Source organism: Pseudophryne corroboree, unplaced genomic scaffold (assembly GCF_028390025.1).
Source record: "Pseudophryne corroboree isolate aPseCor3 unplaced genomic scaffold, aPseCor3.hap2 scaffold_2579, whole genome shotgun sequence".
Taxonomy (NCBI): Eukaryota; Metazoa; Chordata; class Amphibia; order Anura; family Myobatrachidae; genus Pseudophryne; species Pseudophryne corroboree.
Window position 1 is genome coordinate 14,344 of NW_026969239.1, and position 25,130 is coordinate 39,473.

The window sequence follows — 25,130 nt, forward strand, 5'->3', positions numbered from 1 at the left end:
CGAGCAGCTCCTCTGTTTCTGCTGAGGCACATGATAAAAAAGTGTTCTCTTTCACTTTCGTTCACTAAGCAGTGCCGCCCTCCAGTGGTCGCCGCCCATAGGCAGCTGCCCAAAGCTGCCTAGTGGTAGCGCCGGCCCTGGCTGAATGAGAACTGCTGGCATGGCACTCAGGCGACAGGTGGAATCTTGGTCATGCTCTGGTTTCTCTTCAGAACTAACAAATATTTCGCCTTTTATTAAAGATTTCCGTGGAGAGGAGCAAAACTGAGTTTTATCTCAATTTTTGCATGCCCCATATCATACCTCCCAACTGTCCCGATTTTCGCGGGACAGTCCCGTTTTTTGGGGACTGTCCCGCTGTCCCACCTGCGGGCCGCAGTGTCCCGCGGTGGGGAGGACAATTGGGAGGCTCTGTCTGTCGCTGCCCTGCTTAGCAGAGCAGCGGTGAATAGACGCTGTGCGCATGCGCACAGCGTCTATTCACTGAAGTCAGAGGGAGAGGTGGCATGCCAGCGGCTCACAGAGCGCTGGGCATGCCCCCTCAGTGCCGAAAACGGGGGCGTGACTCGCGATCGCGGGTCCTCCCGCGAAGCCACACCCCCTTTTACTTAGGCCACGCCCTTTTTGGGAGCGCGCGCGACTTCGCCGCGCGTGTGTCCCTCTATGCGAGCCGACAAAGTTGGGAGGTATGCCCATATTATTGGGGTTTCTTTTATCAGTTTAAAGACAGAACGAGTGTGCTTTCTTGTTAGCTTTAATGTAAGTTTATTTGCATAACAATGACAGTAAATGTTTGTTTCTTTTCAAACAGAACTTTCTTGACCATGCTACTTGCTTGAAAGATCTGGGAGCACATGGAAAACAGTACAAACCATGCAGTATCACAAGAGCCTTTATTTGATCTTTCATGAAGATAGAGCAGAATTAAGGACACGTCAACAATTTCTGCCGAAGGTGGTTCATCTTTCCACATGGTGCCTTTGGCCACTGACACCTTCGTTAAGTCAAAGTCTCTGGCTGTGGTCAGAACTTTGAAAATTTATGTCACCAGAACGGTTCAGATTAGGAAAACAGAGGCTCTGTTTGTCCTGTATGCTCCCAACAGGATTGGGTGTCCTGCTTCCATGTAGACCATTATGCGCTGGATCTGTGGTAAGATTCAGCATGCTCAATCCACGGCAGGATTGCCGTTACTGAATTAGGTGAAGACCCATTCTACTAGAAAGGTGGGTTCATCCTGGGCAGCTGGTCGGGGAGTCTCGGCATTGCAACTTTGCCGAGCAGCTATTTAGTAAACACTTTTGCTAAGTTTTACAAGTTTGATACCTTGGCTGATGATAACCTCAAGTTGGGTCATTCGGTGCTGCAGAGTCGTACGCACTCTCCCACCCGTTCAAGAGCTTTGGTATAACCCCATGGTTCTTAATGTGACCCCAGCATCCTCTAGGTCGTATGAGAAAATAGGATTTTAATACCTACCGGTAAATCCTTTTCTCTTAGTCCGTAGAGGATGCTGGGCACCCGTCCCAGTCCATACTGTGTCTGCAGTTATTACTTGTGGTTATACACATGTTGTGTTATGGTTCTGGTCAGCTTTTTGCTGCAATTGTTCATGCCGTTGGCTTGTGTTCTGTTGAATGCCACGTTCTGCGGCATGCTTAAGGTGTGAGCTGGTAAGATGCTCACCTTAGTTTAACAATAAATCCTTTCCTCGAAATGTCCGTCTCCCTGGGCACAGTTCCTATAACTGGAGTCTGGAGGAGGGGCATAGAGGGAGGAGCCAGTTCACACCCTTTGAAAGTATTAAAGTGCCCATGTCTCTTGCGGATCCCGTCTATACCCCATGGTTCTTAATGTGACCCCAGCATCCTCTACGGACTAAGAGAAAAGGATGCCCTTGCGCACTATCCTGTCCTGACTTCTCCTCCCGTCTGCTTACTTTGTGCCTTCCAACGCACAATGCGAACTACAGGTGGTGCTGCAGGGCCCACACCCTTTTACTTGCCTTACAGAACAGCTCTGGAGCTGTTACAGTGCCCAGCTGCTGCAAGAAATCAGCTTGAATGCTTCAGGGGATGGGGCATGGCCAACATGAGCCCCACACCAAAGGAGGGTGGGGGTGTTTAATGCGAACTAGGGGTCATCCAAGCACCGCAAAAGGCCGCCATGCCCTGCATGCCCCTTTTCTCTTTTCATATGCAGATGAGGGTTCCAGCCAACTTTGGCCCACTGCTTGGATGACATCACCGTATGCAAATCCGTCTTCTGGTCGACTCTCGTATAATTCAGATCTCTTTGTCTCAGGTCTCTCTCCAGCCTAGTTTGCTGTCTGTTTCCACTTCTCTTTTCTTGAGCCGCTCCCTTCTATGCCCTTGCGCACTATCCTGACTTCTCCCGTCTGCTTACTTTGTGCCTTCCAACGCACAATGCGAACTACAGGTAGTGCTGCAGGGCCCACACCCTTTTATTTGCCTTACAGAGCAGCTCTGGAGCTGTTACAGTGCCCAGCTGCTGCAAGAAATCAGCTTGAATGCTTCAGGGGCTGGGGCATAGCCAACATGAGCCCCACACCGAAGGAGGATGGAGGTGTTTAATGCGAACTAGGGGTCATCCAAGCGCCGCAAAAGGCCGCCATGCCCTGCATAACCCTTTTCTCTTTTCATATGCAGATGAGGGTTCCAGCCAAGTTTGGCCCACTGCTTGGATGACATCACCGTATGCAAATTCGTCTCCTGCAGACCTTCCCCCAGGAATGCTTGTACTAGTTATTGCATATGGTTTGATATTTGATGGTGCTTCAGTATTAGGCAGCCTTCCGCCCTCCCATGTTCATCTGAAAAGATGTGGTCTCCCTGCAGTTGTTGTCCCCAGACGAGAGTTCCCTTGTGCCTCCTCAGTTGAATCTCCTTAACTTGACGGGGGAGGGGCTTGCCCGAGCAGCCACCCTCCCCAGCCCTATCCCAACTCATACTTATTTTGCATATGAGATCTCTATATCATGAAGATTGTTCTCACAGGGTGAGGTTCATCCATTATATTTTAAAATAGGAAGGTTCAAATTACATATTTGAATTGCATCTATGTGCTGGATTCAAATGTCCCCCCCCCCTTCCTTTCTCAATTGTGCCCGTCAGCAGCTATTCTAAGGTTGCTGCCAATGGGTGTGACACATTAATTTCTTCTGTGGGGTACACTGGACTCCACAAGGATTCACATTGGGGTGTAGAGTAGGATCTTGATCTGAGGCACCAACCGGCTCAAAGCTTTTGACTGTTCCCAAGATGCTCAGCGCATTCTCCTCTATAACCCCGCTTCCATGAACAGGGAGCTCAGTTTGTAGTTGGTGCCTTCAGTAGCAGGCCACTTAACAGGGGCCTGCCTCAGGCAGCCTATTCTTAGCTATTAATTTTGACAAGAAAATAAGAACTTTTTTTATGAGAATCTACAAGGGCTGCAGCAGGCTAGGTCTAATAGACATCTTTACTGCAGCTTCATCACTCCCAGCGACGCTGTATACTCCCGTGCCCTGGTTGCTGGATCACTGCAGCGGAGGCTCCGGTTTCTTCCTAAGGTCAGTCACACACACACCGCCCTTCCGGATCACGAGGCCGCTGATGAGGGGGAGCGTGGCCGTAGGGGGTGGACCGTGTGCGCACTGGCGTGGACACTGATTACTGGGCAGCCGCTCCACAAGCCATCAGGTACAGTTAAGGAGCACAGGTCTGGGGGTTTTTCTCCCATATTAAACCAATTTTGTACTGCCCGCAGCGCATTGTGATAGGTAATAGGGCCTGATTCAGGTTGGGTTGCAATCACAATAAGCGATCCAACTGCAAAAATTGCTAAGAGCATACGCATGTGCCTGCATTTTCTGCGGCACCCCGCAGAGAATGCGATCGCCTCTGCCTGTCAATCGGGGCAGGGGGGGAGAGGGGGGTCAGCAACACTCCATTTCCAAGTCAGGGATGGAGCGGTGCGGGGGCAAGGCTTCAAAATGGGGTCTGCAACGGAGGAGACACAGGGGGCGTGGTCACAGCGGCTGTATGACATCACATTCAGCCGCTGTGATCACAAAAATGGTGGCGGCTTCCTGCGCGCACATACAGTCTGCACCAGCAGAAGGCTACACCATTTTTTATGATCACGCTGAACTGCAGTGCGACTGCAATTACAGCATGGTCAAGAAGGGAGGCGTCATGCTGGGTGGCCATGTCCTGTCACTGTGCAGGAGCCAGCACCGCTCACACACTAGTCCCCGGGTGCAGCCCCCAACCCCCGGGACACCCGGAGCAACAAAATGTAGATTCAGGCCACCAGGCCACGCCCCTACCTATGAAACCATGCCTCCTTTTTACCATTGCGCTGCTTATCTGCGTGCACTGCATTACAATCTCCTTCGCCACCTCTCTGGGTGTCACCAGTGATAGTGACACCTCTGCCATGCTTGTAGCAGCTGGTCCTAAGATCTACGCCTCAAGCCCTGAGTGTTTGCCCTTGTGACTTGTTGATCATCATAGCGAAGCAGATGCTTACAGAAAACTGCAGGGGCTTAGATTGAAAATAAAAAAATTGATGGGTATAAGGTAGAGAGGAGCGGGTTCGGTTCTCCGAGAACCGAATTCCCCACGAACTCCACGTGGTTTACACTGGTCCGAGGCAGGCTCGGTTGTTCCCGCCTGACTCGGAAAACCTGAACAAGGGAAAATGTCATCATCCCGCTGTCGGATTCTCGCGAGATTCGGATTTCATATAAAGAGCTGCGTGTTGCCGCCATTTTTACTCGTGCATTGAAGAGAGAGTGGAGAGGACGTGGCTATGTTCTCTCAGTGGAAATCTCAATATCAGTGCTCAGTATCAGTGGTTACTTATTGCTGCTCAGTAATACTAGTAGTGTGTCTCTCCTGCTCAGTGTCAGTTCTCAGTAGTATCCTCATCAGTGCTCAGTATCACTGCTCATTGTCTTGTGCTGCATTGTGGTGCTCAGCATACTACAGTACATTACTAATAGTCCAGTGCTGCATCTTGCTGCTCAGTGTCAGTTCTAGTATCCTCATCAGTGCTCACTATCACTGCTCATTACATTGTGGTGTTCTGTATACTACAGTAACATAGTAATATAGTAACATATAGTAATATAGTTTTTGAGGTTGAAAAGAGGCAAATTGCCCATCGTGTTCAACCTGTTTTAAGTTGTGATGATTCTACATACTTGCTGAATAATGTTTTATGACTAGTTAACTACTACAACTCATGTTACCCCCGGATTAACCATGTTGATATTTTAAGTATTATAACCTTGGATAGCTTTTTCATTCAGAAATGTATCCATTCCTTTTTTAAATCCAATTACAGAGTCCACCATTACCACCTTCCCTGGCAGGGAATTCCACATCCTGATTGCCCTAACAGTGAAGATCATAGTATCTCACCTGGCAGGTAAGTAGGAGTTGGGCTAGAGCTGTGGAGGATTGCTGCTTGGGCACCCCCTGTCAAGTGAAGGAGATCCAACTGAGGCAGCACAAGGGAACTCTCGAAAGAAGAACAAGGCTAGAGGAAGATCTGAGACAAAGAAATCTGACTTTTACCAGAGCTGACCAGAGGAAAGCACAAACACAGTCCCCCACTACCACAAATAATGCAGTCGAGTTTCCCACATTTGGGGAAATCACAGGGGTCAGCATACCCAGAATGCAATGAATGAACCTCACCATGGGAGAACAATCTTCATGACCATGGTATCTCCTATGCAAAATAAGTATGATTTGGGATAGGGCTGGGGAGGGCCGCTGCTCAGGCACATCTCTGTCAAGTAAAGGAGATTCAACTGAGGCAGCACAAGGGAACTCTCATCTGGGGACAACAACTGCAGGGAGAACACATATTTTCAGATGAACATGGGAGGGCAGAAGGCTGCCTAAAACTGAAGCACCCCCAAACAACAAACCAAATGCAACTACTAGTGCAAGCATTCCTGGGGGAAGGCCTGCAGCAGATGGATTTGCATATGGTGATGTCATCCAAGCAGTGGGTCAAAGTTGGCTTCAACCCTCGTCTGCATATGAAAAGAAAAAAGGGGTGTGCAGGGCATGGCGGTCTTTTGCGGCGCTTGGATGACCCCTAGTTCGCATTAAACACCTCCACCCTCCTTCGGTGTGGAGCTCATGTTGGCTATGCCCCAGCCCCTGAAGCATTCAAGCTGATTTCTTGCAGCAGCTGGGCACTGTAACAGCTCCAGAGCTGCTCTGTAAAGCAAGTAAAAGGGTGTTGGCCCTGCAGCACTACCTGTAGTTTGCATTGTGCGTTGGAAGGCACAAAGTAAGCAGACAGGAGAAGTCAGGAGAGTGCACAAGGGCATAGAAGGCAGGGGCTCAAGAAAAGAGAAGTGGAAACAGACAGCAAACTAGGCTGGAGAGAGACCTGAGACAAAGAGATCTGAATTATACGAGTAGCCGACCAGAGGAAACACAAATTATGCAGTCAAGTGTCCCACATTTGGGGAAATCGTAGGAGCAGCACACCCAGAGTGCAATGGGTGAGCCTTGCCCTGGTAGAAGCACCTTCCTGATCATAGTATCTCACTTGGCAGGTAAGTAGGAGTTGGGCTTGAGCTGGGGAGGGTCGCTGCTCGGGCACCCCCCTGTCAAGTGAAGGAGATCCAACTGAGGCAGCACAAGGGAATTCTCGAAAGAAGAACAAGGCTAGAGGAAAATCTGAGACAAAGAAATCTGACTTTTACCAGAGCTGACCAGAGGAAAGCACAAACACAGTCCCCCACTACCACAAATAATGCAGTCAAGTTTCCCACATTTGGGGAAATCACAGGGGTCAGCATACCCAAAATGCAATGAATGAACCTCACCCTGGGAGAACAATCTTCATGACCATGGTATCTCCTATGCAAAATAAGTATGATTTGGAATAGGGCTGGGGAGGGCCGCTGCTCATGCACATCTCTGTCAAGTAAAGGAGATTCAACTGAGGCAGCACAAGGGAACTCTCATCTGGGGACAACAACTGCAGGGAGAACACATATTTTCAGATGAACATGGGAGGGCAGAAGGCTGCCTAAAACTGAAGCACCCCCAAACAACAAACCAAATGCAACAACTAGTGCAAGCATTCCTGGGGGAAGTTCTGCAGAAGACGGATTTGCATACAGTGATGTCATCCAAGCAGTGGGTCAAAGTTGGCTTCAACCCTCATCTGCATATGAAAAGAGAAAAGGAGCGTGCAGGGCATGGCGGCCTTTTGCGGTGCTTGGATGACCCCTAGTTCGCATTAAACACCTCCACCCTCCTTTGGTGTGGGGCTCATGTTGGCCAAGCCCCATCCCCTGAAGCATTCAAGCAGATTTCTTGCAGCAGCTGGGCACTGTAACATCTCCAGAGCTGCTCTGTAAGGCAAGTAAAAGGGTGTGGGCCCTGCAGCACTACCTGTAGTTTGCATTGTGCATTGGAAGGCACAAAGTAAGCAGACGGGAGGAGAAGTCAGGATAGTGCACAAGGGTATAGAAGGGAGCGGCTGAAGAAAAGAGAAGTGGAAACAGACAGCAAACTAGGTTGGAGAGAGACCTGAGACAAAGAGATCTGAATTATACGAGAGCCGACCAGGGGAAACACAAATTATGCAGTTAAGTTTCCCACATTTGGGGAAATCGCAGGGGCAGCACACCCAGAGTGCAATGGGTGAGCCTTGCCCTGGGAGAAACACCTTCATGATCATAGTATCTCACCTGGCAGGTAAGTAGGAGTTGGGCTAGAGCTGGGGAGGGTCTCTGCTTGGGCACCCCCCTGTCAAGTGAAGGAGATCCAACTGAGGCAGCACAAGGGAACTCTCGAAAGAAGAACAAGGCTAGAGGAAGATCTGAAACAAAGAAATCTGACTTTTACCAGAGCTGACCAGAGGAAAACACAAACACAGTCCCCCACTACCACAAATAAAGCAGTCGAGTTTCCCACATTTGGGGAAATCACAGGGGTCAGCATACCCAGAATGCAATGAATGAACCTCACCCTGGGAGAATAATCTTCATGACCATGGTATCTCCTATGCAAAATAAGTATGATTTGGGATAGAGCTGGGGAGGGCCGCTGCTCAGGCACATCTCTGTCAAGTTAAGGAGATTCAACTGAGGCAGCACAAGGTAACTCTCATCTGGGGACAACAACTGCAGGGAGAACACATATTTTCAGATGAACATGGGAGGGCAGAAGGCTGCCTAATACTGAAGCACCCCCAAACAACAAACCAAATGCAACAACTAGTGCAAGCATTCCTGGGGGAAGTTCTGCAGAAGACGGATTTGCATATGGTAATGTCATCCAAGCAGTGGGTCAAAGTTGGCTTCAACCCTCGTCTGCATATGAAAACAGAAAAGGGGCGTGCAGGGCATGGTGGCCTTTTGCGGCGCTTGTCTGACCCCTAGTTTGCATTAAACACCTCCACCCTCCTTCGGTGTGGGGCTCATGTTGGCTATGCCCCAGCCCCTGAAGCATTCAAGCTGATTTCTTGCAGCAGCTGGGCACTGTAACAGCTCCAGAGCTGCTCTGTAAGGCAAGTAAAAGGGTGTGGGCCCTGCAGCACTACCTGTAGTTTGCATTGTGCATTGGAAGGCACAAAGTAAGCAGACGGGAGGAGAAGTCAGGATAGTGCACAAGGGTATAGAAGGGAGCGGCTGAAGAAAAGAGAAGTGGAAACAGACAGCAAACTAGGCTGGAGAGAGACCTGAGACAAAGAGATCTGAATTATACGAGAGCCGACCAGGGGAAACACAAATTATGCAGTCAAGTTTCCCACATTTGGGGAAATCGCAGGAGCAGCACACCCAGAGTACAATGGGTGAGCCTTGCCCTGGGAGAAGCACCTTCATGATCATAGTATCTCACCTGGCAGGTAAGTAGGAGTTGGGCTAGAGCTGGGGAGGGTCGCTGCTCGGGTACCCCCCTGTAAAGTGAAGGAGATCCAACTGAGGCAGCACAAGGGAACTCTCGAAAGAAGAACAAGGCTAAAGGAAAATCTGAGACAAAGAAATCTGACTTTTACCAGAGCTGACCAGAGGAAAGCACAAACACAGTCTCCCACTACCACAAATAATGCAGTCGAGTTTCCCACATTTGGGGAAATCACAGGGGTCAGCATACCCAAAATGCAATGAATGAACCTCACCCTGGGAGAAAAATCTTCATGACCATGGTATCTCCTATGCAAAATAAGTATGATTTGGAATAGGGCTGGGGAGGGCCGCTGCTCATGCACATCTCTGTCAAGTAAAGGAGATTCAACTGAGGCAGCACAAGGGAACTCTCATCTTGGGACAACAACTGCAGGGAGAACATATATTTTCAGATGAACATGGGAGGGCAGAAGGCTGCCTAATACTGAAGCACCCCCAAACAACAAACCAAATGCAACAACTAGTGCAAGCATTCCTGGGGGATGGCCTGCCGCAGATGGATTTGCATATGGTGATGTCATCCAAGCAGTGGGTCAAAGTTGGCTTCAACCCTCGTCTGCATATGAAAAGAGAAAAGGGGCATGCAGGGCATGGTGGCCTTTTGCGGCGCTTGGCTGACCCCTAGTTTGCATTAAACACCTCCACCCTCCTTTGGTGTGGGGCTCATGTTGGCTATGCCCCAGCCCCTGAAGCATTCAAGCTGATTTCTTGCAGCAGCTGGGCACTGTAACAGCTCCAGAGCTGCTCTGTAAGGCAAGTAAAAGGGTGTGGGCCCTGCAGCACTACCTGTAGTTTGCATTGTGCATTGGAAGGCACAAAGTAAGCAGACGGGAGGAGAAGTCAGGATAGTGCACAAGGGTATAGAAGGGAGCGGCTGAAGAAAAGAGAAGTGGAAACAGACAGCAAACTAGGCTGGAGAGAGACCTGAGACAAAGAGATCTGAATTATACGAGAGCCGACGAGGGGAAACACAAATTATGCAGTCAAGTTTCCCACATTTGGGGAAATCGCAGGAGCAGCACACCCAGAGTGCAATGGTTGAGCCTTGCCCTGGGAGAAGCACCTTCATGATCATAGTATCTCACCTGGCAGGTAAGTAGGAGTTGGGCTAGAGCTGGGGAGGGTCGCTGCTCGGGTTCCCCCCTGTGAAGTGAAGGAGATCCAACTGAGGCAGCACCAGGGAACTCTCGAAAGAAGAACAAGGCTAGAGGAAGATCTGAGACAAAGAAATCTGACTTTAACCAGAGCTGACCAGAGGAAAGCACAAACACAGTCCCCCACTACCACAAATAATGCAGTCGAGTTTCCCACATTTGGGAAAATCACAGGGGTCAGCATACCCAGAATGCAATGAATGAACCTCACCCTGGGAGAACAATCTTCATGACCATGGTATCTCCTATGCAAAATAAGTATGATTTGGAATAGGGCTGGGGAGGGCCGCTGCTCATGCACATCTCTGTCAAGTAAAGGAGATTCAACTGAGGCAGCACAAGGGAACTCTCATCTGGGGACAACAACTGCAGGGAGAACACATATTTTCAGATGAACATGGGAGGGCAGAAGGCTGCCTAATACTGAAGCACCCCCAAACAACAAACCAAATGCAACAACTAGTGCAAGCATTCCTGGGGGAAGTTCTGCAGAAGACGGATTTGCATACGGTGATGTCATCCAAGCAGTGGGTCAAAGTTGGCTTCAACCCTCATCTGCATATGAAAAGAGAAAAGGGGCGTGCAGGGCATGGCGGCCTTTTGCGGTGCTTGGATGACCCCTAGTTCGCATTAAACACCTCCACCCTCCTTTGGTGTGGGGCTCATGTTGGCCATGCCCCATCCCCTGAAGCATTCAAGCTGATTTCTTGCAGCAGCTGGGCACTGTAACAGCTCCAGAGCTGCTCTGTAAGGCAAGTAAAAGGGTGTGGGCCCTGCAGCACTACCTGTAGTTTGCATTGTGCATTGAAAGGCACAAAGTAAGCAGACGGGAGGAGAAGTCAGGATAGTGCACAAGGGTATAGAAGGGAGCGGCTGAAGAAAAGAGAAGTGGAAACAGACAGCAAACTAGGCTGGAGAGAGACCTGAGACAAAGAGATCTGAATTATACGAGAGCCGACCAGGGGAAACACAAATTATGCAGTCAAGTTTCCCACATTTGGGGAAATCGCAGGAGCAGCACACCCAGAGTGCAATGGTTGAGCCTTGCCCTGGGAGAAGCACCTTCATGATCATAGTATCTCACCTGGCAGGTAAGTAGGAGTTGGGCTAGAGCTGGGGAGGGTCGCTGCTCGGGTTTCCCCCTGTGAAGTGAAGGAGATCCAACTGAGGCAGCACCAGGGAACTCTCGAAAGAAGAACAAGGCTAGAGGAAGATCTGAGACAAAGAAATCTGACTTTAACCAGAGCTGACCAGAGGAAAGCACAAACACAGTCCCCCACTACCACAAATAATGCAGTCGAGTTTCCCACATTTGGGAAAATCACAGGGGTCAGCATACCCAGAATGCAATGAATGAACCTCACCCTGGGAGAACAATCTTCATGACCATGGTATCTCCTATGCAAAATAAGTATGATTTGGGATAGGGCTGGTGAGGGCCGCTGCTCAGGCACATCTCTGTCAAGTAAAGGAGATTCAACTGAGGCAGCACAAGTGAACTCTCATCTGGGGACAACAACTGCAGGGAGACCACATCTTTTCAGATGAACATGGGAGGGCGGAAGGCTGCCTAATACTGAAGCACCATCAAATATCAAACCATATGCAACAACTAGTACAAGCACTCCTGGGGGAAGTCTGCAGCAGACGGATTTGCATACGGTGATGTTATCCAAGCAGTGGGCCAAAGTTGACTGGAACCCTCATCTGCATATGAAAAGAGAAAAGGGGCATGCAGGGCATGGCGGCCTTTTGCAGTGCTTGGATGACCCCTAGTTCGCATTAAACACCTCCCCCCTCCTTTGGTGTGGGGCTCATGTTGGCCATGCCCCATCCCCTGAAGCATTAAAGCTGATTTCTTGCAGCAGCTGGGCACTGTAACAGCTCCAGAGCTGCTATGTAAGGCAAGTAAAAGGGTGTGGGCCCTGCAGCACTACCTGTAGTTTGCATTGTGCATTGGAAGGCACAAAGTAAGCAGACGGGAGGAGAAGTCAGGATAGTGCACAAGGGTATAGAAGGGAGCGGCTGAAGAAAAGAGAAGTGGAAACAGACAGCAAACTAGGCTGGAGAGAGACCTGAGACAAATAGATCTGAATTATACGAGAGCCGACCAGGGGAAACACAAATTATGCAGTCAAGTTTCCCACATTTGGGGAAATCGCAGGGGCAGCACACCCAGAGTGCAATGGGTGAGCCTTGCCCTGGGAGAAGCACCTTCATGATCATAGTATCTCACCTGGCAGGTAAGTAGGAGTTGGGCTAGAGCTGGGGAGGGTCGCTGCTCGGGTACCCCCCTGTAAAGTGAAGGAGATCCAACTGAGGCAGCACAATGGAACTCTCGAAAGAAGAACAAGGCTAGAGGAAAATCTGAGACAAAGAAATCTGACTTTTACCAGAGCTGACCAGAGGAAAGCACAAACACAGTCCCCCACTACCACAAATAATGCAGTCAAGTTTCCCACATTTGGGGAAATCACAGGGGTCAGCATACCCAAAATGCAATGAATGAACCTCACCCTGGGAGAACAATCTTCATGACCATGGTATCTCCTATGCAAAATAAGTATGATTTGGAATAGGGCTGGGGAGGGCCGCTGCTCATGCACATCTCTGTCAAGTAAAGGAGATTCAACTGAGGCAGCACAAGGGAACTCTCATCTGGGGACAACAACTGCAGGGAGAACACATATTTTCAGATGAACATGGGAGGGCAGAAGGCTGCCTAATACTGAAGCACCCCCAAACAACAAACCAAATGCAACAACTAGTGCAAGCATTCCTGGGGGAAGTTCTGCAGAAGACGGATTTGCATACGGTGATGTCATCCAAGCAGTGGGTCAAAGTTGGCTTCAACCCTCATCTGCATATGAAAAGAGAAAAGGGGCGTGCAGGGCATGGCGGCCTTTTGCGGTGCTTGGATGACCCCTAGTTCGCATTAAACACCTCCACCCTCCTTTGGTGTGGGGCTCATGTTGGCCATGCCCCATCCCCTGAAGCATTCAAGCTGATTTCTTGCAGCAGCTGGGCACTGTAACAGCTCCAGAGCTGCTCTGTAAGGCAAGTAAAAGGGTGTGGGCCCTGCAGCACTACCTGTAGTTTGCATTGTGCATTGAAAGGCACAAAGTAAGCAGACGGGAGGAGAAGTCAGGATAGTGCACAAGGGTATAGAAGGGAGCGGCTGAAGAAAAGAGAAGTGGAAACAGACAGCAAACTAGGCTGGAGAGAGACCTGAGACAAAGAGATCTGAATTATACGAGAGCCGACCAGGGGAAGCACAAATTATGCAGTCAAGTTTCCCACATTTGGGGAAATCGCAGGAGCAGCACACCCAGAGTGCAATGGTTGAGCCTTGCCCTGGGAGAAGCACCTTCATGATCATAGTATCTCACCTGGCAGGTAAGTAGGAGTTGGGCTAGAGCTGGGGAGGGTCGCTGCTCGGGTTTCCCCCTGTGAAGTGAAGGAGATCCAACTGAGGCAGCACCAGGGAACTCTCGAAAGAAGAACAAGGCTAGAGGAAGATCTGAGACAAAGAAATCTGACTTTAACCAGAGCTGACCAGAGGAAAGCACAAACACAGTCCCCCACTACCACAAATAATGCAGTCGAGTTTCCCACATTTGGGAAAATCACAGGGGTCAGCATACCCAGAATGCAATGAATGAACCTCACCCTGGGAGAACAATCTTCATGACCATGGTATCTCCTATGCAAAATAAGTATGATTTGGGATAGGGCTGGTGAGGGCCGCTGCTCAGGCACATCTCTGTCAAGTAAAGGAGATTCAACTGAGGCAGCACAAGTGAACTCTCATCTGGGGACAACAACTGCAGGGAGACCACATCTTTTCAGATGAACATGGGAGGGCGGAAGGCTGCCTAATACTGAAGCACCATCAAATATCAAACCATATGCAACAACTAGTACAAGCACTCCTGGGGGAAGTCTGCAGCAGACGGATTTGCATACGGTGATGTTATCCAAGCAGTGGGCCAAAGTTGACTGGAACCCTCATCTGCATATGAAAAGAGAAAAGGGGCATGCAGGGCATGGCGGCCTTTTGCAGTGCTTGGATGACCCCTAGTTCGCATTAAACACCTCCCCCCTCCTTTGGTGTGGGGCTCATGTTGGCCATGCCCCATCCCCTGAAGCATTAAAGCTGATTTCTTGCAGCAGCTGGGCACTGTAACAGCTCCAGAGCTGCTATGTAAGGCAAGTAAAAGGGTGTGGGCCCTGCAGCACTACCTGTAGTTTGCATTGTGCATTGGAAGGCACAAAGTAAGCAGACGGGAGGAGAAGTCAGGATAGTGCACAAGGGTATAGAAGGGAGCGGCTGAAGAAAAGAGAAGTGGAAACAGACAGCAAACTAGGCTGGAGAGAGACCTGAGACAAATAGATCTGAATTATACGAGAGCCGACCAGGGGAAACACAAATTATGCAGTCAAGTTTCCCACATTTGGGGAAATCGCAGGGGCAGCACACCCAGAGTGCAATGGGTGAGCCTTGCCCTGGGAGAAGCACCTTCATGATCATAGTATCTCACCTGGCAGGTAAGTAGGAGTTGGGCTAGAGCTGGGGAGGGTCGCTGTTCGGGCACCCCCCTGTCAAGTGAAAGAGATCCAACTGAGGCAGCACAAGGGAACTCTCGAAAGAAGAACAAGGCTAGAGGAAGATCTGAGACAAAGAAATCTGACTTTTTCCAGAGCTGACCAGAGGAAAGTACAAACACAGTCCCCCACTACCACAAATAATGCAGTCGAGTTTCCCACATTTGGGGAAATCACAGGGGTCAGCATACCCAGAATGCAATGAATGAACCTCACCCTGGGAGAAAAATCTTCATGACCATGGTATCGCCTATGCAAAATAAGTATGATTTGGGATAGGGCTGGGGAGGGCCGCTGCTCAGGCACATCTCTGTCAAGTAAAGGAGATTCAACTGAGGCAGCACAAGGGAACTCTCATCTGGGGACAACAACTGCAGGGAGAACACATATTTTCAGATGAACATGTGAGGGCAGAAGGCTGCCTAATGCTGAAGCACCCCCAAACAACAAACCAAATGCAACAACTAGTGCAAGCATTCCTGGGGGAAGGCCTGCAGCAGATGGATTTGCATATGGTGATGTCATCCAAGCAGTGGGTCAAAGTTGGCTTCAACCCTCGTCTGCATATGAAAAGAGAAAAGGGGCGTGCAGGGCATGGCGGCCTTTTGCAGCGCTTGGATGACCCCTAGTTCGCATTACACACCTCCACCCTCCTTCGGTGTGGGGCTCATGTTGGCTATGCCCCAGCCCCTGAAGCATTCAAGCTGATTTCTTGCAGCAGCTGGGCACTGTAACTGCTCCAGAGCTACTCTGTAAGGCAAGTAAAAGGGTGTGGGCCCTGCAGCACTACCTGTAGTTCGAATTGTGCGTTGGAAGGCACGAAGTAAGCAGACGGGAGAAGTCAGGATAGTGCGCAAGGGCATAGAAGGGAGCGGCTCAAGAAAAGAGAAGTGGAAACAGACAGCAAACTAGGCTGGAGAGAGACCTGAGACAAAGAGATCTGAATTATACGAGAGCCGACGAGGGGAAACACAAATTATGCAGTCAAGTTTCCCACATTTGGGGAAATCGCAGGAGCAGCACTCCCAGAGTGCAATGGTTGAGCCTTGCCCTGGGAGAAGCACCTTCATGATCATAGTATCTCACCTGGCAGGTAAGTAGGAGTTGGGCTAGAGCTGGGGAGGGTCGCTGCTCGGGTTCCCCCCTGTGAAGTGAAGGAGATCCAACTGAGGCAGCACCAGAGAACTCTCGAAAGAAGAACAAGGCTAGAGGAAGATCTGAGACAAAGAAATCTGACTTTTACCAGAGCTGACCAGAGGAAAGCACAAACACAGTCCCCCACTACCACAAATATGCAGTCGAGTTTCCCACATTTGGGAAAATCACAGGGGTCAGCATACCCAGAATGCAATGAATGAACCTCACCCTGGGAGAACAATCTTCATGACCATGGTATCTCCTATGCAAAATAAGTATGATTTGGGATAGGGCTGGTGAGGGCCGCTGCTCAGGCACATCTCTGTCAAGTAAAGGAGATTCAACTGAGGCAGCACAAGGGAACTCTCATCTGGGGACAACAACTGCAGGGAGACCACATCTTTTCAGATGAACATGGGAGGGCGGAAGGCTGCCTAATACTGAAGCACCATCAAATATCAAACCATATGCAACAACTAGTACAAGCACTCCTGGGGGAAGGTCTGCAGCAGACGGATTTGCATACGGTGATGTTATCCAAGCAGTGGGCCAAAGTTGACTGGAACCCTCATCTGCATATGAAAAGAGAAAAGGGGCATGCAGGGCATGGCGGCCTTTTGCAGTGCTTGGATGACCCCTAGTTCGCATTAAACACCCCCACCCTCCTTTGGTGTGGGGCTCATGTTGGCCATGCCCCATCCCCTGAAGCACTCAAGCTGATTTCTTGCAGCAGCTGGGCACTGTAACAGCTCCAGAGCTGTTCTGTAAGGCAAGTAAAAGGGTGTGGGCCCTGCAGCACCACCTGTTGTTCGCATTGTGCGTTGGAAGGCACAAATTAAGCAGACGGGAGGAGAAGTCAGGATAGTGCGCAAGGGCATACTTTTCTCTTAGTCCGGGGGCAAGGCTTCAAAATGGGGTCTGCAACGGAGGAGACACAGGGGGCGTGGTCACAGCAGCTTTTCTCTACAGCCTGCACCAGCAGGAGCCTACACCATTTTTTATGATCACGCTGAACTGCAGTGCGACTGCAATTACAGCATGGTCAAGAAGGGAGGCGTCATGCTGGGTGGCCATGCCCTGTCACTGTGCAGGAGCCAGCACAGCTCACACACTAGTCCCCGGGTGCAGCCCCCAACCCCCGGGACACCCGGAGCAACAAAATGTAGATTCAGGCCACCAGGCCACGCCCCTACCTATGAAACCATGCCTCCTTTTTACCATTGCGCTGTTTATCTGCGCGCACTGCATTACAATCTCCCTTGCCACCTCTCTGGGTGTCACCAGTGATAGTGACACCTCTGCCATGCTTGTAGCAGCTGGTCCTAAGATCTACGCCTCAAGCCCTGAGTGTTTGCCCTTGTGACTTGTTGATCATCATAGCGAAGCAGATGCTTACAGAAAACTGCAGGGGCTTAGATTGAAAATAAAAAAATTGATGGGTATAAGGTAGAGAGGAGCGGGTTCGGTTCTCCGAGAACCGAATTCCCCACGAACTCCACGTGGTTTACACTGGTCCGAGGCAGGCTCGGTTGTTCCCGCCTGACTCGGAAAACCTGAACAAGGGAAAATGTCATCATCCCGCTGTCGGATTCTTGCGAGATTCGGAATCCATATAAAGAGCTGCGCGTTGCTGCCATTTTTACTCGTGCATTGAAGAGAGAGCGGAGAGGACGTGGCTATGTTCTCTCAGTGGAAATCTCAATATCAGTGCTCAGTATCAGTGGTTACTTATTGCTGCTCAGTAATACTAGTAGTGTGTCTCTCCTGCTCAGTGTCAGTTCTCAGTAGTATCCTCATCAGTGCTCAGTATCACTGCTCATTGTCTTGTGCTGCATTGTGGTGCTCAGCATACTACAGTACATTACTAATAGTCCAGTGCTGCATCTTGCTGCTCAGTGTCAGTTCTAGTATCCTCATCAGTGCTCACTATCACTGCTCATTGCATTGTGGTGTTCTGTATACTACAGTAACATAGTAATATAGTATATATAGAGGAGCGGGTTCGGTTCTCCGAGAACCGAATTCCCGACGAACTCCACGTGGTTTACACTGGTCCGAGGCAGGCTCGGTTGTTCCCGCCTGACTCGGAAAACCTGAACAAGGGAAAATGTCATCATCCCGCTGTCGGATTCTCGCGAGATTCGGATTCCATATAAAGAGCTGCGCGTTGCCGCCATTTTTACTCGTGCATTGAAGAGAGAGCGGAGAGGACGTGGCTATGTTCTCTCAGTGGAAATCTCAATATCAGTGCCCAGTATCAGTGGTTACTTATTGCTGCTCAGTAATACTAGTAGTGTGTCTCTCCTGCTCAGTGTCAGTTCTCAGTAGTATCCTCATCAGTGCTCAGTATCACTGCTCATTGTCTTGTGCTGCATTGTGGTGCTCAGCATACAACAGTACATTACTAATAGTCCAGTGCTGCATCTTGCTGCTCATGTTGGCTATGCCCCAGCCCCTGAAGCATTCAAGCTGATTTCTTGCAGCAGCTGGGCACTGTAACAGCTCCAGAGCTGCTCTGTAAGGCAAGTAAAAGGGTGTTGGCCCTGCAGCACTACCTGTAGTTTGCATTGTGCGTTGGAAGGCACAAAGTAAGCAGACAGGAGAAGTCAGGAGAGTGCACAAGGGCATAGAAGGCAGGGGCTCAAGAAAAGAGAAGTGGAAACAGACAGCAAACTAGGCTGGAGAGAGACCTGAGACAAAGAGATCTGAATTATACGAGTAGCCGACCAGAGGAAACACAAATTATGCAGTCAAGTGTCCCACATTTGGGGAAATCGTAGGAGCAGCACACCCAGAGTGCAATGGGTGAGCCTTGCCCTGGTAGAAGCACCTTCCTGATCATAGTATCTCACTTGGCAGGTAAGTAGGAGTTGGGCTTGAGCTGGGGAGGGTCGCTGCTCGGGCACCCCCCTGTCAAGTGAAGGAGATCCAACTGAGGCAGCACAAGGAAACTCTCGAAAAAAGAACAAGGCTAGAGGAAGATCTGAGACAAAGAAATCTGACTTTTACCAGAGCTGACCAGAGGAAAGCACAAACACAGTCCCCCACTACCACAAATAATGCAGTCGAGTTTCCCACATTTGGGGAAATCACAGGGGTCAGCATACCCAGAATGCAATGAATGAACCTCACCCTGGGAGAACAATCTTCATGACCATGGTATCTCCTATGCAAAATAAGTATGATTTGGGATAGGGCTGGGGAGGGCCGCTGCTCAGGCACATCTCTGTCAAGTAAAGGAGATTCAACTGAGGCAGCACAAGGGAACTCTCATCTGGGGACAACAACTGCAGGGAGAACACATATTTTCAGATGAACATGGGAGAGCAGAAGGCTGCCTAATACTGAAGCACCCCAAACAACAAACCAAATGCAACAACTAGTACAAGCATTCCTGGGGGAAGGTCTGCAGAAGACGGATTTGCATACGGTGATGTCATCCAAGCAGTGGGCCAAAGTTGGCTGGAACCCTCATCTGCATATGAAAAGAGAAAAGGGGTATGCAGGGCATGGCGGCCTTTTGCGGCGCTTGGATGACCCTTAGTTCGCATTAAACACCTCCACCCTCCGTCGGTGTGGGGCTCATGTTGGCTATGCCCCAGCCCCTGAAGCATTCAAGCTGATTTCTTGCAGCAGCTGGGCACTGTAACAGCTCCAGAGCTGCTCTGAAAGGCAAGTAAAAGGGTGTGGGCCCTGCAGCACTACCTGTAGTTTGTATTGTGCGTTGGAAGGCACAAAGTAAGCAGACAGGAGAAGTCAGGAGAGTGCACAAGGGCATAGAAGGCAGCGGCTCAAGAAAAGAGAAGTGGAAACAGACAGCAAACTAGGCTGGAGAGAGACCTGAGACAAAGAGATCTGAATTATACGAGTAGCCGACTAGAGGAAACACAAATTATGCAGTCAAGTGTCCCACATTTGGGGAAATCGTAGGAGCAGCACACCCAGAGTGCAATGGGTGAGCCTTGCCCTGGGAGAAGCACCTTCATGATCATAGTATCTCACCTGGCAGGTAAGTAGGAGTTGGGCTAGAGATGGGGAGGGTCGCTGCTCGGGCACCCCCCTGTCAAGTGAAGGAGATCCAACTGAGGCAGCACAAGGAAACTCTCGAAAAAAGAACAAGGCTAGAGGAAGATCTGAGACAAAGAAATCTGTATTTTACCAGAGCTGACCAGAGGAAAGCACAAACACAGTCCCCCACTACCACAATTAATGCAGTCGAGTTTCCCACATTTGGGGAAATCACAGGGGTCAGCATACCCATAATGCAATGAATGAACCTCACCCTGGGAGAACAATCTTCATGACCATGGAAACTCCTATGCAAAATAAGTATGATTTGGGATAGGGCTGGGGAGGGCCGCTGCTCAGGCACATCTCTGTCAAGTAATGGAGATTCAACTGAGGCAGCACAAGGGAACTCTCATCTGGGGACAACAACTGCAGGGAGAACACATATTTTCAGATGAACATGGGAGGGCAGAAGGCTGCCTAATACTGAAGCACCCCCAAACAACAAACCAAATGTAACAACTAGTAAAAGCATTCCTGGGAGAAGGTCTGCAGAAGACGGATTTGCATACGGTGATGTCATCCAAGCAGTGGGCCAAAGTTGGCTGGAACCCTCATCTGCATATGAAAAGAGAAAAGGGTTATGCAGGGCATGGCGGCCTTTTGCGGTGCTTGAATGACCCCTAGTTCGCATTAAATACCTCCACCCTCCTTCGGTGTGGGGCTCATGTTGGCTATGCCCCAGCCCCTGAAGCATTCAAGCTGATTTCTTGCAGAAGCTGGGCACTGTAACAGCTCCAGAGCTGCTCTGTACGGCAAGTAAAAGAGTGTGGGCCCTGCAGCACTACCTGTAGTTCGCATTGTGCGTTGGAAGGCACAAAGTAAGCAGACGGGAGAAGTCAGGATAGTGCGCAAGGGCATAGAAGGGAGCGGCTCAAGAAAACAGAAGTGGAAACAGACAGCAAACTAGGCTGGAGAGAGACCTGAGACAAAGAGATCTGAATTATACGAGAGCCGACCAGGGGAAACACAATTTATGCAGTCAAGTTTCCCACATTTGGGGAAATCGCAGGAGCAGCACACCCAGAGTGCAATGGGTGAGCCTTGCCCTGGGAGAACAATCTTTATGACCATGGTATCTCATATGCAAAATAAGTATGATTTGAGATAGGGCTGGGGAGGGCCGCTGCTCAGGCACATCTCTGTCAAGTAAAGGAGATTCAACTGAGGCAGCACAAGGGAACTCTCATCTGGGGACAACAACTGCCGGGAGAACACATATTTTCAGATGAACATGGGAGGGCAGAAGGCTGCCTAATACTGAAGCACGCCCAAACAACAAACCAAATGCAACAACTAGTACAAGCATTCCTGGGAGAAGGTCTGCAGAAGACGGATTTGCATACGGTGATGTCATCCAAGCAGTGGGCCAAAGTTGGCTGGAACCCTCATCTGCATATGTTGAAGATACAATTTGTGAATTGCATTTAACACTATCTCCCTTTCCTGGGGAGAAGATGGTAGGGCCGATTTGAAAAACCGGCGAGGAGGCACCTCTTCGAATTTCAGCTTGTAACCCTGAGAAACAATTTCTATTGCCTAGGGATCCACCTGCGAATGAACCCAGATGTGGCTGAAAACTCGAAGACGTGCCCCCAACTGGGCGGACTCCTTTAGCGGAGCCCAAGCGTCATGCAGTGGATTTTGTAGAGGCCGGGGAGGACTTCTGTTCCTGGGAACTAGCTGTGTTGTGCAGCTTCTTCCCTCTGCCCTTACCTCTGGCAAGAAAGGACGCACCTCGTACTTTCTTGTTTCTCTGTGATCGAAAGGACTGCATTTGATAATGTGGTGCTTTCTTAGGCTGTGAGGGAATATAAGGCAAAAAATTTGATTTACCAGCTGTAGCTGTGGAGACTAGGTCCGAGAGACCTTCCCCAAACAATTCCTCACCCCTGTAAGGTAAAACCTCCATATGCCTTTTTGAGTCGGCATCACCTGTCCATTGCCGGGTCCATAGGACTCGTCTAGCAGAAATCGACATAGCGTTTATTCTAGAACCCAGTAGACTAATGTCACTTTGAGCATCTCTCATATATAGGACAGCATCTTTTATATGCCCTATGGTCAATAACATAGCATCCTTATCTAGGGTCTCAATCTCTGCTGATAAGGTATCTGTCCATGCTGCCACCGCGCTACAACCCCGGCCGACGCAATTGCCGGTCTGAGTAAGGTACCAGAATGTGTGTAAATGGACTTTAGGGTAACCTCCTGCTTGCGGTCAGCAGGGTCCCTGATGGTAGCCGTATCCTGGGATGGCAGCGCTACCTTTTTGGATAAGCGTGTCAATGCTTTATCCACCCTAGGGGAGGATTCCCACCGTATCCTGTCCATTGGCGGGAAAGGATACGCCATAAGAATCCTTTTGGGAATCTGCAGCTTTTTGTCTGTAGATTCCCAAGCTTTTTCACATAATTCGTTCAACTCATGTGAGGGGGGAAAGGTTATCTCAGGTTTCTTTCCCTTATACATGTGTACCCTCGTGTCAGGGACAGGGGACTCTGTGATGTGCAAAACATCTTTTATTGCAATAATCATATATCGAATACATTTAGCCAATTTTGGCTGTAACTTTGCATCATCGTAGTCGACACTGGAGTCAGAATCTGTGTCGGTATCTGTGTCAACTATTTGGGATAGTGGGCGCTTTTGAGACCCCGAAGGTCCCTGCGACATAGGGACAGGCATGGGTTGACTCCCTGACTGTTCCCTAGCTTCAGCTTTGTCTAATATCTTGTGTAATAAGTTTACATTAGCACTTAAAACATTCCACATATCCATCCAGTCAGGTGTCGGCGTTGTCGATGGAGACACCACATTAATTTGCTCCTGCTCCTCTCTAGGAGAGCCTTCTACCTCAGACATGTCGACACACGTGTACCGACACACCATACACTCAGGGAATCCTCTTATCTGAGGACAGTTCCCCAACAAGGCCCTTTGGAGAGACAGAGAGAGAGAGTATGCCAGCACACACCCCAACGCTATATGACCCAGGAAAAAAACACAATAATTTTATGTTTACCCAGTAGCGCTGTATTTCCATATGCGCCTAATTATGTGCCCCCCTCTTCTTTAAGACCCTCTTTCTACCGTGGTATAAGCAGGGGAGAGTCCGTGGAGCTTCCCCTCAGCGGTGCTGTGGAGAAAATGGCGCTGGTGAGTGCTGAGGGAGAAGCCCCACCCCCTCAGCGACGGGCTTCTGTCCCGCTCAAATATAGTAAAAAAATGGCGGGGGCTCTTATATATATATACAGTGCCTAGCTGCATATATATTTATTTTGCCAAAGAGAGGTCTATATTGCTGCCCAGGGCGTCCCCCCTGCGCCCTTCACCCTTACACTGACTGCCGTGTGTGAGGTGTATTGGAGCAATGGAGCACAGCTTTACTGCTGTGCGTTACCTCAGTGAAGATCATGAAGTCTTCCGCCGCCTCTGAAGTCTTCTTTTCTTCTCATACTCACCCGGCTTCTAACTTCCGGCTCTGCGAGTGGGACGGCGGCGCGGCTCTGGGACGGACGGCGAGGGTGAGACCTGCATACCGATCCCTCTGGAGCTAATGCTGTACAGTAGCCTAAGAAGCAGAGCCTATCAACTCACAGAAGTAGGTGTGCATCTCTCCCCTCCGCCCCTCGATGCAGGGAGTCTGTTGCCAGCAGGCTCCCTGAAAATAAAAAAATCTAACAAATATACTTTCTGTCAGGAAACTCAGGAGAGCTCCCTGAAAAGCACCCAGTCTCCTCTGGGCACAGTAGTAAACTGAGGTCTGGAGGAGGGGCATAAAGGGAGGAGCCAGTGCACACCCAGATCTAAAGTCTTTCTAAAAGTGCCCATGTCTCCTGCGGAGCCCGTCTATCCCCCATGGTCCTTACGGAGTCCCCAGCATCCTCTAGGACGTAAGAGAAAAATTATACTGGCAGAAAAATCCAATTGAGTGATTAAACAGCTCCAGAGCTGCTCTGTAAGGCAAGTAAAAGGGTGTGGGCCCTGCAGCACTACCTGTAGTTTGCATTGTGCATTGGAAGCCTAGTTTGCTGTCTGTTTCCACTTCTTTTTTCTTGAGCCCCTCCCGTCTATACCCTTGTGCACTATCCTGACTTCTCCTCCCGTCTGCTTCCTTTGTGCCTTCCAATGCACAATGCAAACTACAGGTAGTGCTGCAGGGCCCACACCCTTTTACTTGCCTTACAGAGCAGCTCTTGAGCTGTTACAGTGCCCAGCTGCTGCAAGAAATCAGCGTGAATGCTTCAGGGGCTGGGGCATGGCCAACATGAGCCCCACACCGAAGGAGGGTGGGGGTGTTTAATGCGAACTAGGGGTCTCGCACAATGCGAACTACAGGTAGTGCTGCAGGGCCCACACCCTTTTACTTGCCTTACAGAGCAGCTCTGGAGCTGTTACAGTGCCCAGCTGCTGCAAGAAATCAGCTTGAATCCTTCAGGGGCTGGGGCATAGCCAACATGAGCCCCACACCGACGGAGGGTGGAGGTGTTTAATGCGAACTAGGGGTCATCCAAGTGCCGCAAAAGGCCGCCATGCCCTGCACGCCCCTTTTCTCTTTTCATATGCAGACGAGGGTTGAAGCCAACTTTGACCCACTGCTTGGATGACATCGCCATATGCAAATCCATCTGCTGCAGGCCTTCCCCCAGGAATGCTTGCACTAGTTGTTGCATTTGGTTTGTTGTTTGGGGGTGCTTCAGTATTAGGCAGCCTTCTGCCCTCCCATGTTCATCTGAAAATATGTGTTCTCCCTGCAGTTGTTGTCCCCAGATGAGAGTTCCCTTGTGCTGCCTCAGTTGAATCTCCTTTACTTGACAGAGATGTGCCTGAGCAGCGGCCCTCCCCAGCCCTATCCCAAATCATACTTATTTTGCATAGGAGATACCATGGTCATGAAGACTGTTCTCCCAGGGTGCGGTTCATTCATTGCATTCTGGGTATGCTGACCCCTGTGATTTCCCCAAATGTGGGAAACTCGACTGCATTATTTAATGCGAACTAGGGGTCATCCAAGCACCGCAAAAGGCCGCCATGCCCTGCATACCCCTTTTCTCTTTTCATAAGCAGACGAGGTTTGAAGCCAACTTTGACCCACTGCTTGGATGACATCACTTGCTGCCTTTCCAATGAAGCAAGTTTAATTTAATAATAGGTGAAAAACCATCCCTACAAATGTGTTAATCAGATACTTGGCTTTGTGGACACTTTTC

The 25,130-nt window shown here is 49.8% G+C and overlaps 23 non-coding genes and 3 pseudogenes across 23 annotated transcripts; 2 read left to right on the forward strand and 24 right to left on the reverse strand.

Moving 5' to 3' along the window:
* The first annotated feature begins 192 nt into the window (after positions 1-192).
* Positions 193-305, forward strand: LOC135012664 (U5 spliceosomal RNA). The gene has a single exon (XR_010211593.1). It is a non-coding gene; the product is annotated as a U5 spliceosomal RNA (small nuclear RNA).
* A 5,290-nt stretch (positions 306-5,595) lies between these two features.
* On the reverse strand, positions 5,596-5,759 carry LOC135012632 (U1 spliceosomal RNA). The gene has a single exon (XR_010211565.1). It is a non-coding gene; the product is annotated as a U1 spliceosomal RNA (small nuclear RNA).
* A 671-nt stretch (positions 5,760-6,430) lies between these two features.
* On the reverse strand, positions 6,431-6,594 carry LOC135012649 (U1 spliceosomal RNA). Its single transcript, XR_010211580.1, has one exon. It is a non-coding gene; the product is annotated as a U1 spliceosomal RNA (small nuclear RNA).
* Positions 6,595-6,746: 152 nt separating this feature from the next.
* On the reverse strand, positions 6,747-6,910 carry LOC135012630 (U1 spliceosomal RNA). Its single transcript, XR_010211563.1, has one exon. It is a non-coding gene; the product is annotated as a U1 spliceosomal RNA (small nuclear RNA).
* Positions 6,911-7,584: 674 nt separating this feature from the next.
* LOC135012644 (U1 spliceosomal RNA) lies at positions 7,585-7,747 on the reverse strand. Its single transcript, XR_010211577.1, has one exon. It is a non-coding gene; the product is annotated as a U1 spliceosomal RNA (small nuclear RNA).
* A 152-nt stretch (positions 7,748-7,899) lies between these two features.
* LOC135012637 (U1 spliceosomal RNA) lies at positions 7,900-8,063 on the reverse strand. The gene has a single exon (XR_010211570.1). It is a non-coding gene; the product is annotated as a U1 spliceosomal RNA (small nuclear RNA).
* Positions 8,064-8,737: 674 nt separating this feature from the next.
* On the reverse strand, positions 8,738-8,900 carry LOC135012642 (U1 spliceosomal RNA). Its single transcript, XR_010211575.1, has one exon. It is a non-coding gene; the product is annotated as a U1 spliceosomal RNA (small nuclear RNA).
* A 152-nt stretch (positions 8,901-9,052) lies between these two features.
* On the reverse strand, positions 9,053-9,216 carry LOC135012635 (U1 spliceosomal RNA). The gene has a single exon (XR_010211568.1). It is a non-coding gene; the product is annotated as a U1 spliceosomal RNA (small nuclear RNA).
* Positions 9,217-9,917: 701 nt separating this feature from the next.
* LOC135012647 (U1 spliceosomal RNA) lies at positions 9,918-10,053 on the reverse strand (annotated as a pseudogene).
* Positions 10,054-10,205: 152 nt separating this feature from the next.
* On the reverse strand, positions 10,206-10,369 carry LOC135012651 (U1 spliceosomal RNA). The gene has a single exon (XR_010211582.1). It is a non-coding gene; the product is annotated as a U1 spliceosomal RNA (small nuclear RNA).
* A 674-nt stretch (positions 10,370-11,043) lies between these two features.
* LOC135012643 (U1 spliceosomal RNA) lies at positions 11,044-11,206 on the reverse strand. The gene has a single exon (XR_010211576.1). It is a non-coding gene; the product is annotated as a U1 spliceosomal RNA (small nuclear RNA).
* Positions 11,207-11,358: 152 nt separating this feature from the next.
* Positions 11,359-11,522, reverse strand: LOC135012663 (U1 spliceosomal RNA). Its single transcript, XR_010211592.1, has one exon. It is a non-coding gene; the product is annotated as a U1 spliceosomal RNA (small nuclear RNA).
* A 673-nt stretch (positions 11,523-12,195) lies between these two features.
* LOC135012638 (U1 spliceosomal RNA) lies at positions 12,196-12,358 on the reverse strand. Its single transcript, XR_010211571.1, has one exon. It is a non-coding gene; the product is annotated as a U1 spliceosomal RNA (small nuclear RNA).
* Positions 12,359-12,510: 152 nt separating this feature from the next.
* LOC135012631 (U1 spliceosomal RNA) lies at positions 12,511-12,674 on the reverse strand. The gene has a single exon (XR_010211564.1). It is a non-coding gene; the product is annotated as a U1 spliceosomal RNA (small nuclear RNA).
* Positions 12,675-13,348: 674 nt separating this feature from the next.
* Positions 13,349-13,511, reverse strand: LOC135012645 (U1 spliceosomal RNA). The gene has a single exon (XR_010211578.1). It is a non-coding gene; the product is annotated as a U1 spliceosomal RNA (small nuclear RNA).
* A 152-nt stretch (positions 13,512-13,663) lies between these two features.
* LOC135012665 (U1 spliceosomal RNA) lies at positions 13,664-13,827 on the reverse strand. The gene has a single exon (XR_010211594.1). It is a non-coding gene; the product is annotated as a U1 spliceosomal RNA (small nuclear RNA).
* A 673-nt stretch (positions 13,828-14,500) lies between these two features.
* On the reverse strand, positions 14,501-14,663 carry LOC135012639 (U1 spliceosomal RNA). Its single transcript, XR_010211572.1, has one exon. It is a non-coding gene; the product is annotated as a U1 spliceosomal RNA (small nuclear RNA).
* A 152-nt stretch (positions 14,664-14,815) lies between these two features.
* On the reverse strand, positions 14,816-14,979 carry LOC135012634 (U1 spliceosomal RNA). The gene has a single exon (XR_010211567.1). It is a non-coding gene; the product is annotated as a U1 spliceosomal RNA (small nuclear RNA).
* A 698-nt stretch (positions 14,980-15,677) lies between these two features.
* LOC135012648 (U1 spliceosomal RNA) lies at positions 15,678-15,813 on the reverse strand (annotated as a pseudogene).
* A 152-nt stretch (positions 15,814-15,965) lies between these two features.
* On the reverse strand, positions 15,966-16,128 carry LOC135012633 (U1 spliceosomal RNA). The gene has a single exon (XR_010211566.1). It is a non-coding gene; the product is annotated as a U1 spliceosomal RNA (small nuclear RNA).
* Positions 16,129-18,552: 2,424 nt separating this feature from the next.
* On the reverse strand, positions 18,553-18,716 carry LOC135012650 (U1 spliceosomal RNA). Its single transcript, XR_010211581.1, has one exon. It is a non-coding gene; the product is annotated as a U1 spliceosomal RNA (small nuclear RNA).
* Positions 18,717-18,868: 152 nt separating this feature from the next.
* On the reverse strand, positions 18,869-19,032 carry LOC135012640 (U1 spliceosomal RNA). Its single transcript, XR_010211573.1, has one exon. It is a non-coding gene; the product is annotated as a U1 spliceosomal RNA (small nuclear RNA).
* A 670-nt stretch (positions 19,033-19,702) lies between these two features.
* Positions 19,703-19,866, reverse strand: LOC135012646 (U1 spliceosomal RNA). The gene has a single exon (XR_010211579.1). It is a non-coding gene; the product is annotated as a U1 spliceosomal RNA (small nuclear RNA).
* A 152-nt stretch (positions 19,867-20,018) lies between these two features.
* LOC135012636 (U1 spliceosomal RNA) lies at positions 20,019-20,182 on the reverse strand. The gene has a single exon (XR_010211569.1). It is a non-coding gene; the product is annotated as a U1 spliceosomal RNA (small nuclear RNA).
* A 671-nt stretch (positions 20,183-20,853) lies between these two features.
* On the reverse strand, positions 20,854-21,016 carry LOC135012652 (U1 spliceosomal RNA). The gene has a single exon (XR_010211583.1). It is a non-coding gene; the product is annotated as a U1 spliceosomal RNA (small nuclear RNA).
* Positions 21,017-24,781: 3,765 nt separating this feature from the next.
* On the forward strand, positions 24,782-24,960 carry LOC135012653 (U1 spliceosomal RNA; annotated as a pseudogene).
* The last annotated feature ends 170 nt before the right edge of the window (positions 24,961-25,130 follow it).